Here is a 12,933-nt window from a genome sequence, read left to right as displayed (position 1 = left end):
CTGTTCTTGTAGCTCGAGTGTCTTACAAAATGCCCCAGTAGGCTTTCAATAAAGGTTGTTTAAATTGATTGACTATTTGTGGAGGAGCTTTTTGATGTTTTATTGGGGTTATAATCTTTTTTTTTAAATAAATAAATTTATTTATTTTTGGCTGCATTGGGTCTTCGTTGCTGTGTGTGGGCTTTCTCTAGTTGCGGCGAGCAGGGGCTACTCTTCGCTGCAGTGCGCGGGCTTCTCATTGCAGTGGCTTCTCTTGTTGCGGAGCACAGGCTCTAGGCACGCAGGCTTCAGTAGCTGTGGCATGCGGGCTCAGTAGTTGTGGCTCGTGGGTTCTAGAGCATAGGCTCAGTAGTTGTGGCGCACAGGCTTCAGTAGTTGCGGCACATGGGCTCAGTAGCTGTGGCTCGCGGGCTCTAGAGCACAGGCTCAGTAGCTGTGGCACACGGGCTTAGTTGCTCCGCGGCATGTGGGATCTTCCTGGACCAGGGCTGGAACCCGTGTCCCCTGCATTGGCAGGCGGATTCTTAACCACTGCACCACCAGGGAAGTCCCCTGGGGTTATAATCTTAAAATCTCTTTTTGGTGTGCAAAGCACACATGTGGAGGCTTAGTAGGGTCTTAGGCCTTTTTTCAAGCAAGTCTGATGTAGCACACTTACTGGCTGAGGTCTTACCCCTTCCCGTTGCCATACATTTCTGAATTGCCTAATCCGGCTTGCTTCTTTCGTGCAGTGTGTGTGTACTGGGAACATTCTTCTGGGGCCACAGCAGAGGCTTGACATCTAAACTCTCTCAGAAACTTGTTTGTTTGTTTTCTTCTTTTCTGTCTGAGAGCTTTTGAAAGAAAAAAGAAAAAAACAATAGCCTGCTTCATTCACACATGGCCAAGGATTCTAGGTGTTTGTCTTTTTCAGCACTCAAAGCCAGACTGTAATAAACAGATAATTGTCATTGAGAGGTAGCACACTTTGTTTGCTAGGGATTTTCTATTGTTGCTTTTCAATTTAGTTGACAGTAGAATTACAGGTTGCCATGGCAACCTATCTATTGCCCAAACTGCCTGGGCTTTAAAGACGCAGACACCACATTTGATTTTATTCCATAGAGCTGACATTGTTATAAAACAGAGCAGAGCAAAGCGAATGCGGAATTAGGGCAGACATCCTGCTCCGGTCTCTCTTTCCTTCCCTTCCCTCTTGTGGTTTCTGTGTTTACCAGGCCCCTGAATAGCCCAGTGTTAGAAATTGTATAATTTGGTCTCTGGAGTTCTTTCAAGAAAACAACCAGGTTGCTGTCTCCCAGGCAGTTTTGTTACTTCTGTTGGTAACAGTCAGTGGGAGTTAAGAAGTTTTGGGGGTGGCTGGCATGGATGTATTAAACTCCCGCTCCGATCCAAGGCTGGACACATGAGAAACTTCTGTCACTTCTGTGACTACACTTCTTTCATTCAGGTAGGACATAAGAGAAGGCTCCAGAGAAATGGAAGGTTCTCGAGACATTTCCAACCTAAGGGGAGCCAGAAAGGCCTGGTGGATCTGGGGACCCATTCTTGATTATGCCAAGAAATTGAATTAGCCAGCTAAGCTTGAGAAAACGCTGGAACTCCTGGCAACGGCTCTAGATGGATTTTCTCACTCTTCTGAGCTCTGCGCACAGCCACTTCTGCATTATGTTACAAAGCTAGTTATAAGAGATCCTGCGAGACCAGGGAAGGCTGATTCATCTGATACGCTAATTCCAGAGCATAGCTTTCCAGGAGGCAAGGATGAGAAGCGAAAGAATAAAATAAAATCCATCCATAAAACCCACCCTTCACGGCAGAAATCGTAATTGCCTGAAGTTTGCTGGCTATGAAAGTTTAGATTTTACCGGGATCTATTTATTTTCAATCTTGCTTAATTTCTTTTCAGGCTTTAGACCATTGTTCAGTGCTGACTTTTATGGCTGCTTTCAGGGAGGCCCGGCTTTTAGGTGCAACGAGTGCTTTCTTTCATTGGGAAGGTGGGATCCGCTAAGGGAAACTTGGTTGTCCCCCCCCCCCCCCCCCCCCCGGCATGGGGGTGATTTTGGCTTTACCCTGTGACTTCTTTGAGAATGCAGGGCAGTCTCAGACCTTCTCATGACCCAGTTCATGAAATGGATGATGACAATAGCAGGAATTTGGGCTGGGGAAGGACTTTCAGAACATCTGTTGCAAGGATGCTCAGGGTTTTCTCGCCAGGACACATGTAGCGAGTGTTTTAGTTTGCATCCTCCTAAAAGCCGAGAACAGGAAGTTGGGTACTGGGAAGGGATGCGAGGAGGCAGAAGTGACCAGGAAGAGCCGGAGCGGGACAGGAGGGAAGCCTGTACAGGGTGTGCTTGTGAGCTGGCCGCCACACCGTTGTGTTGGGGACCACCTGAAAGTGCCTCGGAACTGTCTCCCCAGAAGGACAGGAAGTTGGGTATTTACCCACCGACTCTGTCTCTTCTTGGTTGGGGGTTACCTTAGGGCTGAGCTCCTTCCCACACCCCAGAGAAAGCCCTCAGGCTGTGAGACAGAGCGGCCTGAGCCCCTGCAGTGGGTCACGGTCAGCAACCCCGGAACTGCCCTCTGCACTTGGAGGTAGACCCAGACGTGGACCACGGCAGCAGCAGTGTTGGCCTCAGGGGTAACTTTTGGTTACAGATTTCCGTGGGAGTATCCGTAGTAATTGGGGTGGTTTTAAAGTCTCATTTGCAAATTTTTGACACACCTCCCATTGAGACGTGGGGATCTATGGATTCTTTCCCTAGAATCTAGGCAGGCTTGTGACTGCTTTCACCAATAGAATAGGAGAAAAGTGATCCTGTTGCCAGAACTTGGCCTCTGTTCACTGGTGCCGAATAGAAACACGGAGACAGAGTTTTGGGTGAAGTAGAAAGAGCTTGATTGCTTTGCCAGGCAAAGGAGAACACAGCGGGCTCATGCCCTCAAGACTGTGTGCCCCGCCCTGGAGGGGGTCGTGAGGAGTTTTACGGTGTTCAAGGAGCAGGGCGTGGTCAGCTCGTGGACATTCTTCTGATTGGTTGGTGGTGAGGTAATGGGGAGTCGGCATCGTCAGCCTTCTGGTTCCAACCGGTCTGAGGTCTACATGCCTGTGGGCAGCAGTTAACTTCCTCCACCTGGTGGGGTTTTCAGTACCTGCAAAACAGCTCAAAGGACTCGGCTCAGAATATTCTCTATAGTCCTGGGGGAAGAACTAAAGGTCCTTGACTTTGTTTAATGGCTAAACTATTATTATTTTGTCTTGCTTGACTGTTTTTCCTTTCTGTCTACATTTGCTCACTTCTCGGATTAAATTTATTCTTTGACTAAAGTTTTTCTACAGACAAAAGGCAGGCGGAGGACATGGGTGGGGAGGGTCTATTCTGGGAAGGCCTCCTAGGGTCCTGCTCGGTTATAATCTGTCACTTCCAAGGTTAGGTCATCAAAAGCCATGCAACTTCCACCTTGGCTGCTGGGATGACTGCATTTGGAGCTTTGATCTGTATAAGGAGTCCAGCTACCCTGGGACTGCCACAGTGGAGGGGCCATGGGGAAGCTCTTTGGTCAATAGCCCCCACTGAGCTCCCCTCCGATGGCTAGCGTCAGCTGCCGGCTGTGTGAGTGAACCATCTCGGACGTGTAGCCCAGTTGAACCTGCAGATACCTGGGGTTTCAGCCAGTATCTGACTGCAGCCTCTTGCATGACCCCCAGTGGACCGTCTGTCCCAGTCAAGCTCTGCCTGAATTCCTGACCCACGGAATCTGGGAGCAAAATAAAATGATAGTGTTTTACATGTTGACATTTGAAGTACAGTGTTATGCAATAATGGTAACTGGAGTAATGCGCACATAGCACCTTTGGGGGCAAGGGCAGCCGTCATTTCTCAGAGAGGCCGTGGAAGCCAAGGGCGGTGGAGACGCTCCCCTGAGTGCACACTGGCAGGTGTTTCCAGCTGTACCGTTAGCAGTTCCTCATCTGCCTTCCGGGGAGATAATATTTTGAAATGGGCTTTGTGAAGAGTCTGGTAGCACCTTGCACTCATATGGTGCCTTTTCTTTCCTTACTATGGAAGTCCCCAATGGCATCCTGTTTCATTCAGTTGCTGAGAGGGTTGCAAGATTGTACCAACCGCTGCTTCACAGAGAAACAATTTCATTCGCTTTATCCAAAGCAGCTAGAATCGAGGACAAAAGAGAGAGGGGGAAGTATGGGTTTCCCTAATCTGGAGATCTTTCCATCAGATGAATATTAAACTTGGACAAACCTTTTTAAGAATCGGATGTTCCTGGTGGTTGCCAAGGGGGAGGGGGGATGGGGGAGTGATGGCCTGGGAGTTTGGGATTAGTAGATGCCAACCATATATATATATATATATATATATATATATATATATATATATATTTTCAATGGATAAACAGCAAAGTCCTACTGTATAGCACAGGGAACTATATTCAATATCCTGTAATAAACCATAATGGGAAAGAATATTAAAAAAAAGAATGTATATATATATATATATATATATATATATATATAGGGTGTGTGTGTGTGTGTAATGGAATCACTTTGCTGTGCAGCAGTAATTAACACACTGTAAATCAACTATACTTCAATTAAAAAAAAAAAGAATCTGATGTCCCAGTGAGGAGTCAAGAGTATGGTTTACAAATTCTGGGACTCTTTGAGGGGCTGGGAGAGAGAGTTCTCTAAAATTTTAGCCTCAGAATCATTTGAGCCCTGAAATAACTCCTACAGAAGAGAATGTCAGTGTCCTATAATGTAACGCCTATAATGAACGGGATGTAAATACATTCAGCAGTACATGGGTTCCATTTTCCTCGATAAGACATGTGGGCTTAGAAATGAAGGAGAAAATCCTTAAGAAAATATGTTATGGGTTTAAAAAAATGTATAATATTAGTTAAAAAAAATTTCAGAACTCCCAACCACTCCTGATATCAGATGGACCCACATTCTGGTCATACTTATCCATTTCTAGTTCAAACTCCTAAGGCTGACTTATTACCTGCATCTTGCAGAAGCTGATAATAAATCCTTCCTTGTGTCAATGAGAATAAAAATTTTGAGATGAAAAATGGCCAGTCTGATTGTTTTCCTTCACTCTGTGAGTCACAGACACTGTACAGCTGGGCTTCAGAAGCTGGGTGTTAAAATGGTCCTAAAAAAGATTTCACTGAGAAGTGGTCAATTCAGAGACTGTATATAGATGAACTTTTGTCACAGCTTCTAAAGTGGCTAGACTTCAACTTTCTTCAGGGTCCCTGAAATGCAACTGCACATCTTCGGTCTACAGAACCCTGTAAACAGTGCTGCTGGAACACTGGTATGATTTTTTATTCTTTTTAAGACTAATTTATGTTTTAGACACAAGAAAGTTCTGGGAAAATGTCCCCCAAAAGTTCTCAGGGAGTTCTCTAATGTAAAACACTACAGCAAGAGTGTAAAATGATGTGTATAGAGTATGCGTATGTGTGTGTTTATTTATGTATACCTGCCTCATCCCCAAACAGAAGTTAGCTTGTTCCTTTATCCTGTATATTTCCTGTAAATTGGAAATTAGATCTCAAGACTTGATTAGATGTAAGTTAATTATTTATGTCTACAATACACTGTAGGTGACATTGCAGCTTCACATAGTATCGTACCTAGTAATTTAGCCCATGATTCTGAATCAGTCTTCAGTCTGGGCTGAGTTCCGCTGGGAAGATCTGGTCTTGGCCGGGCTTGGTTAATCTTGGCTGGGTTCACTCGTGTATCTCTGGTCAGCTGGTGGTTCGGACGGGTTACCTGGCTTATTGATGGGTTCAGCTTGGGGGCTCGGGTAACTGTGAGCCCTGTGATGCTAGTTTGGGCTCACTCACCCGGCAGCCAAGGTTCCAAGAGCGAGAGTGAAAGCGCGCGAGGCCTCAGGTTCTGAACTAGGACAATATTACTCTGTCAAAGAAAGTCTCAAGACCAGTCCAGGGTGGAGAAAAAGAACCTACTTCCTGATTTAAGGAGCTACTGTGTCACCTTGCTAGGGTGTAGGTATAAGGAAGGAAAGAATGTGCGGCCACTTTTTCAGTCTACCACACTGGGTTTGTAATTTTGGTCAGTGCATGTTTTCCCCAACTTGCATATGGGCACCAGCAAGAAAATGTCCAAGGCTACTGTTGAAAATGTAAGTTCCTGAGGAAGCAGGTATATCAATGTGTCAGAGTAACAGAGAAGCCCTGAAAATGAGGATTTTGAGTTCAGTTGAGATGGCAAGTCAGCAGTTGGTGAAGAGCTTTTTCAAAAACCATTATGGCAAAAACTTGCTGTGGCATGTGCCTTGGTGAGATAAATAAATAGAGCATTTGCCTTGAAGATACCATCTTCAGTATCTCAGCTATAGAACAGGGACATCTAGTTAGCTCACTTGAAAAAGTAACTACCTTGATAAGTTCCGTGCCTCCATTTGTCATCTGTTAAATAAGAGGGTTAAATGAGATGAGCTTTAGTATTTACTCTTTATGATCTAAAACAGATTCTTAACCTGAGATCTACCAAATTTAGATGATCCATAAATGAGCTCCAGGAAATGCACGAAACATCGTACCTAACATTGCATGAATCAACTTATGTGCCTTTTTTTCCTTGGGAGACGATCCGTAGATTGTATCCAGTACTTGAACTCCGGTTCTCCAATACATTTAGGAACATCTAATAATAAAAAATATGTAACTACCAGGAAATAAAACCTGTAGAGTACAGAATATGCTATGGACGATTACAAGACATAATAGTGCTGTGCAGAGTAGGATCACTGTATAACAAAATACCACAGACTGGCTTAAACAACAGAAATTTATTTCTCGCAGTCCGGAGGTTGGGAGGTCTGCGATCAGGGTGCCTGCGTGGCTGGGTTCTGCTGAGGGCCCCTCTTCCTGGCTTGCAGACACAGGTTTACATTTACTGGGGAGTGAGCAGTATTTTGAATGTCTAGGGGGATATGGTAGCACATTTCAAATATTTAAAGAGCTCACCTGTGGAAAAGTAAGTAAACCTTGTATTGTCTCGGAAGAGGAATGGGAAATTACAGATAAAAGCTATGAAAATTATATTAAGCTGAGTTCAATTTATTATAAGAAAGAACTTAGGAATCATCTGGCCTCCCTGTTATACGAGGTCACATGTTCCCTATCATTCCCCTTGTTGGCCATTCTATTCTATGGGGGGCATTTTGCTGAGTATCTAGTAGGCGGTGGTAAAAAAATATAGTTTTATCATACAGCAGTGTGATTTTATTGGAGAGCATGGGACTTCTGCAGGACAGTTAGAGGAGGGACCATATCAAGAATAGTACACCAGTCATTTCTGAAGAATTTGTACCCGGGATGAGAACATGGCCACTCAAATTCAAGTATTTCATCCTCCGCTGAACCAGAGGCGGAAGACCTGCTAATTCTCATTTACCCAGCAGGGGGCGCTCTAGCACCAGGGATGGCATAGAAAGTACCACTAGCAAAACAAGGACTTCCCGGTTAATGTTTGTTTTTCAGACAAAAAAGGAAAGCTGTTAGGAAAAATAAACAGTTTATCAGTCATTGCGACAAAGACACTTGAGGAGAAAGACAAGCTGTCACTTCATAGGAAGAAAACATAGGAAGAAAAATCCCCTTATTTATAGAGGCATCAGATGCTGTGTGAGTGCCTTGTAAGGAAAAAAAATCATGAAACGAGGAAGGAAAGAAAAACAGCAGAGATAAAAGAGAAGAATAAGAAAATAGAAAACAATTGAAATCATCTGCAAGCAAGGATGTATGAGTACAGCCTTGGGAGAGGGGTGTGGAGGAAGATTCTACAGTTGAAAAAATGAAAACGACTGAAATATAATTGAGAATCATTCTAAGTATTCAGATGCACCATTTACTTCAGATGCCAAATTTCCTGCGTAATTGGTTTCAGCTGCCCAGCCCACATCCAGGTTTTGTTTTGCAGCTTTCAATATTTTGAGGTCTTCAGCACATAAACGTTTGCACCTAATAACAAGTGCCTGATTTCTGGATCAAAACTGTTTCACTGGTTTCCAAATTTTCAAGTTAGGAAAACAAAACAGCTGAACTAGGAACTAAGTTTTAGTTAAAAGGATTGGGGCAGGAATAGCTAAATTAAAGGAAAGAGCGTATTCACTGTGAAAATGGCTGGGGTTTTGAAGTGTCACGTGTGCTAACCTCTTATGGGAGTTAGGGAAGATGCTCCCAACTTAGTCACTTCCTCCCCCGGGCCATTAAAATGACTTTTCTCAAGGAGAACTTCTCTACGTTTATCTTTTTGTATCAAATCAATAGTTTTGCGGATCTCTTTTTATAAGGTTTTTCATGTAACGCCATTTCCCTTGGTTTACTCTTTCCTATAGAGAGATGCAATCAGCAGAGTACGTTAAAGTAATCTGAAAACAATCCATAAAAGACAAGAGGATGAACAATTGTTAGATTGGTTATTAGGATCTAAACACAGTCTATGCAGTATTTTAATTAAACTAACGCAAAGGTGAAACTATTGTACACGTGGTTCTGAAAATGTAGCGTGCATCAAACTCACCCGAGGGTTCCCGAAGGTAGATTGCTCGGCTCATTCCCATTCAGGAGTTGTGGGGTGGGGTCAGAAAATGTGCATTTCTAACAAATTCCAGGTGATGCTGATATGCTCCCGGTCCAGGGACCTCCCTCTGAGAACCACTGACATGTACGTTTGCTGAGAAACCTTCTCTATGATTTAGCTGTGGCTTTGCTATTCACCCTCCTACCAATGATGTAAGATCTACCAGAGGCGGAGGATATTTACTGAACACCTACTGTGTGCCTGGCTCTATTCTGGGCTCTTTACATTCTTCATCTTCTCACTTAATCTTCCCTACGATCTACTCTCCCCACTGAACACGTGTGGAACCTGAGTTTTCAAGAGCTGGGGAACTTTCCAAAGGCAAGGCTGGCAAGTGACTGAACAGGATTTGGACCCAGGTGTGCCTGACTGCAAAGGCTACCCACCACAACAGGACTTCAAAACACTCGACACAGTTTATCGAATTTTCGCAGATTTCAGTTCAAACTGACCTTACATGTATGACCCCAAGCAAACTCCTTAATTTCTGGATGTAAGTGTTTCCATTTCTAAGGAGATAAGTAGCTGTCTCTCAGGCTAGTAGAAGAATTAAGTGAAACAATGTATGTCAGAGTGCCTGGCACATAGTAGGTGCTCCTTAAAGCTTAACTCCCATTTCTTTCCTTAGAAATGCAAGTATTTAATCCAAGTTCATCTTAGACATAAGTGAGAAGCTGTAACGAGAAGAGAGACACTCAGATTCTGGCTGAGTCCCAGGGAACTTGGTACCTTAGCGGGAAGGAAGGCAGCCATTCTGTCAGTTGACAAGACCTACACGAGTCTTTGACATTTTTTTAATGGAGGTGCCCACTAGATGTGCCTCATGTCACCCAGCCCCTCTGATGATAGTGGGTGTCTGTCCCGAACAGTTCTCACCAGAGCAACCAAGAGAAACTGGACACTCTCCAGGCCAGCTGTCCAGAAGTCCTGTGTATTCCAGCTACTCTCCTGGCTTGGTATTCCACCTCCTTCCTACACATCTTCACTTGGTAATTCCATTATCTCTGTTATTTCTGAGTCAGTTTTTTGGACTGATTTTTCTCCTAGGTGTGCATCACATCTTCCTGCATGTCTAGTGATTTTTTTAGATGTTGACCTTATAAATGATATTTTGTTGTGTGCTTGGATTTTGCTGTCTAAGCAGAATGTTGACATTTGTTTTGGTAGGCAGTAAACTTACTCTGCAGTAAGTTTACTTGATCCTTCCTAGGCTTGTTTTTAAGCTTTGTTAGGTCTGGTCTACTCTCCTACGAAGGCATGACAATTTCGGGGTTGCACTGAATGCCCTTGTATTCAATGAGTCCACTCAACTCCGGCTGGGGGAACTCAAAATATCTCCCAGCCCTGAACTGGCTCTGGGAATTGTTCAACTTTTAGCTACCTGGCAGTTATCCTGTCTCTGGCTTTGTGGAGCTGTACCTAAGTGTTTACAGATAAATATTCAGTCAAAGACTTGAGAAGACTCCTATGCAGATTTCTGGAAAACTTTCTCTGCATAGCTCCCTCCCCTCTGATGCCAGCTCTGCCCCATAAATTCCAGCTGCCTCAGCCTCCCCAAGTGCATCTTTGTCTCCTCCTCTGGCGAGTCTCCCAGGTTCTGTCTGGGCTCATTTCCCTGCGCCAAAGTCCAGAAATTGCCTCCAGGCAGAAAACCAGGGCAATTGTAGGGAGGCCTCACCTTGTTTATTTACTTTCTTTCAGAGATTATAGACCTGACCTGCCAGCTGTCAACGGCTTCACATATTTTGTCCAGTGTTCTCGTTGCTTACAGTGGGAAGGTACGTCACGGACCACTTACTACTTACTTACACCCATGGGTGGATGTAACAGTCTGTGCATCTTCACTTGGTGGATTCCTACTTGCCCCACTTCGAAGGCTCAGCCTCAGCCAGCGTCTCCCCTGGGAAACCTTTCGGGGTTCCACCAGTTTGAGCTCTGGGCTACACTGTCATCTGTTCATTTACGCCCATTTATGCTCCTTTTACCCCACCCGCATCCCTACCCTGGACTGCGACGTTCTTAGGGCGAGGACCGCAATACCCCAGGGTCTTCCGCGTCTGGCACGGCACTGAGGACACAGTAGGTGCTCAATAAATAGTCACTGACGAAATGGGTAAACTACACAGAATTGTGTTTTCTGACTTCAAGGTTTGCCAAGAGCGCTCCGCGCTCATCCTCTAAGTCGCCCGTTCCCTAGTCGCTCAAACTCAGTAACAACTTACTGCAAACGCCCCCTCTTCCCCCTGGACTTTATCCGCAGCAACACTAGGCAGAGGCGGCTGCGCAGCCGCAGTCCCGGGCTCTCCTCCCCTGTGGAAGTCGGTGACCTGCAGAGCGTGGTGCGTCACTTCCGGCGACGGCGTCCGGGGGTGTGTTCCGCACCCTCTCCTTCCGCTTCTGCCAGGACTGGAGGGCCCCGGATAAACGTGGCCCCGAGTTGCTCGCGGCCGCCGCCTTCGACGCTCCACGAGGACTACACCCACTTCGGGGGTGTAAGCACAGCCGAGGGGCGCGCTTGTGCGAGCAGCTAGTATTGCTCCATCTCATGTCTGTTGGAAAAGTGACGTGTGAGTATTTCCCCTCAGCTTCCGTACTGCCCACTTGATACCCACAGTGGGCATCTCGGGATGCGCCAGACCCTACCTGTCCCAGCATGAACTCGTGGTTTCCCCAGCGCAAACCTGGGCCTGTGCTCGCCTGTGCTCCTCATGTCTGCAAAGGGGAGAACCATCCATCCATGCGTTTTTTTTTTCTTCAATTTTTATTTTGTATTGGGCCATAGTTGATTTACATCTATCCATTCTTGACACCTTCCTTTCTGTCACCCTCAGCATCCAGTCCACTATCAACTCATGTCCATCTTACCTTCCAAATACACCTTTTATAAGCCTCCTCTGTATTTTCGTTGTGACCATTCTAGACCAAGCTATTCACAGCTTTTGTGAGGACTACACTGCCACTGCCCACATTCTGTTTATCCCCGACCCAAGACTGCTTTCTTAAAAAAAATTAATTAATTTATTTATTTTTGGCTGCATTGGGTCACTGTTGCTGCCCGCGGGCTTTCTCTAGTTGTGGTGAGCATGGGCTACTCTTCGTTGTGGTGTGCGGGCTTCTCATTGCGGTGGCTTCTCTTGTTGTGGAGCACGGGCTCTAGGCGTGCGGGCTTCAGTAGTTGTGGCTCGCGGGCTCTAGAGCGCAGGCTCAGTAGTTGTGGAGCACGGGCTTAGTTGCTCTGCGGCATGTGGGATCTTCCCGGACCAGGGATCAAACCCGTGTCCCTTGCATTGGCAGGCGGATTCGTAACCACTGCGCCACCAGGGAAGTCCCCAAGACTGCTTTTTAACCAATCCACTTTTCTGCCTTGCAGCTACACTTGATCTATCCAAAGCCTCCTAAACCAATGCCCACTCTTTGAGTTCTCCTAACAGAGAGTAGCACTTTTTAGTAGCTTTTGCCATAGTAGTAATTTTTATTTATCTGTGTGATTCTTTTTTTTTTTTTTTTTGCGGTACGTGTCCCTCTCACTGTTGTGGCCTCCCCCGCCGCGGAGCACAGGCTCCGGACGCGCCGGCCCAGCGGCCACGGCTCACGGGACCAGCCGCTCTGCGGCATGTGGGATCCTCCCGGACCAGGGCATGAACCCGCGTCCCTTGCATCAGCAGGCAGACTCTCAACCACTGCGCCACCAGGGAAGCCCTGTGTGATTCTTTTTTAAAAAAATTTTTATTGCAGTATAGTTGATTTACAATGTTGTGTTAGTTTCAGGTGTACAGCAAAGTGAATTAAGTTATACATATACATCTATCCACTCTGTTTTTAGATTCTTTTCCCATATGGGTCATTACAGAATATTGAGTTCCCTGTGTTATACAGTAGGTCCTTATTAATTATCTATTTTATATATAGTAATGTGTATGTGTCAATCTCAATCTCCCAATTTATCCCTTCCCCCCTGGTAACCATAAGTTTGTTTTCTACATCTGTGACTCTATTTCTGTTTTGTAAATAAGTTCATTCTTACCATTTTTTAATAGTCCACGTATAAGTGATATCATATGATTTTTGTCTTTCTCTCTGACTTCTATCTGTGTGATTCTTTGAGTTAATTTCTGTTTTCTCACCTGTTAGCTCTATGAGAACAGGAAATGTCTTTTTTTGATGCTTATCACTAGATCTTCAATAAGCCTTTGTGTCCAACATAAATGTTTCGTGAATGAGTGCCTAGTTGTCCCTGAAATATTTCTTGAATAATCCTTTTCTCTATTGACTTTAAATAC

Source organism: Tursiops truncatus, chromosome 4 (genome assembly GCF_011762595.2).
Source record: "Tursiops truncatus isolate mTurTru1 chromosome 4, mTurTru1.mat.Y, whole genome shotgun sequence".
NCBI lineage: Eukaryota > Metazoa > Chordata > Mammalia > Artiodactyla > Delphinidae > Tursiops > Tursiops truncatus.
Note: the sequence above shows the minus strand (reverse complement) of the source record.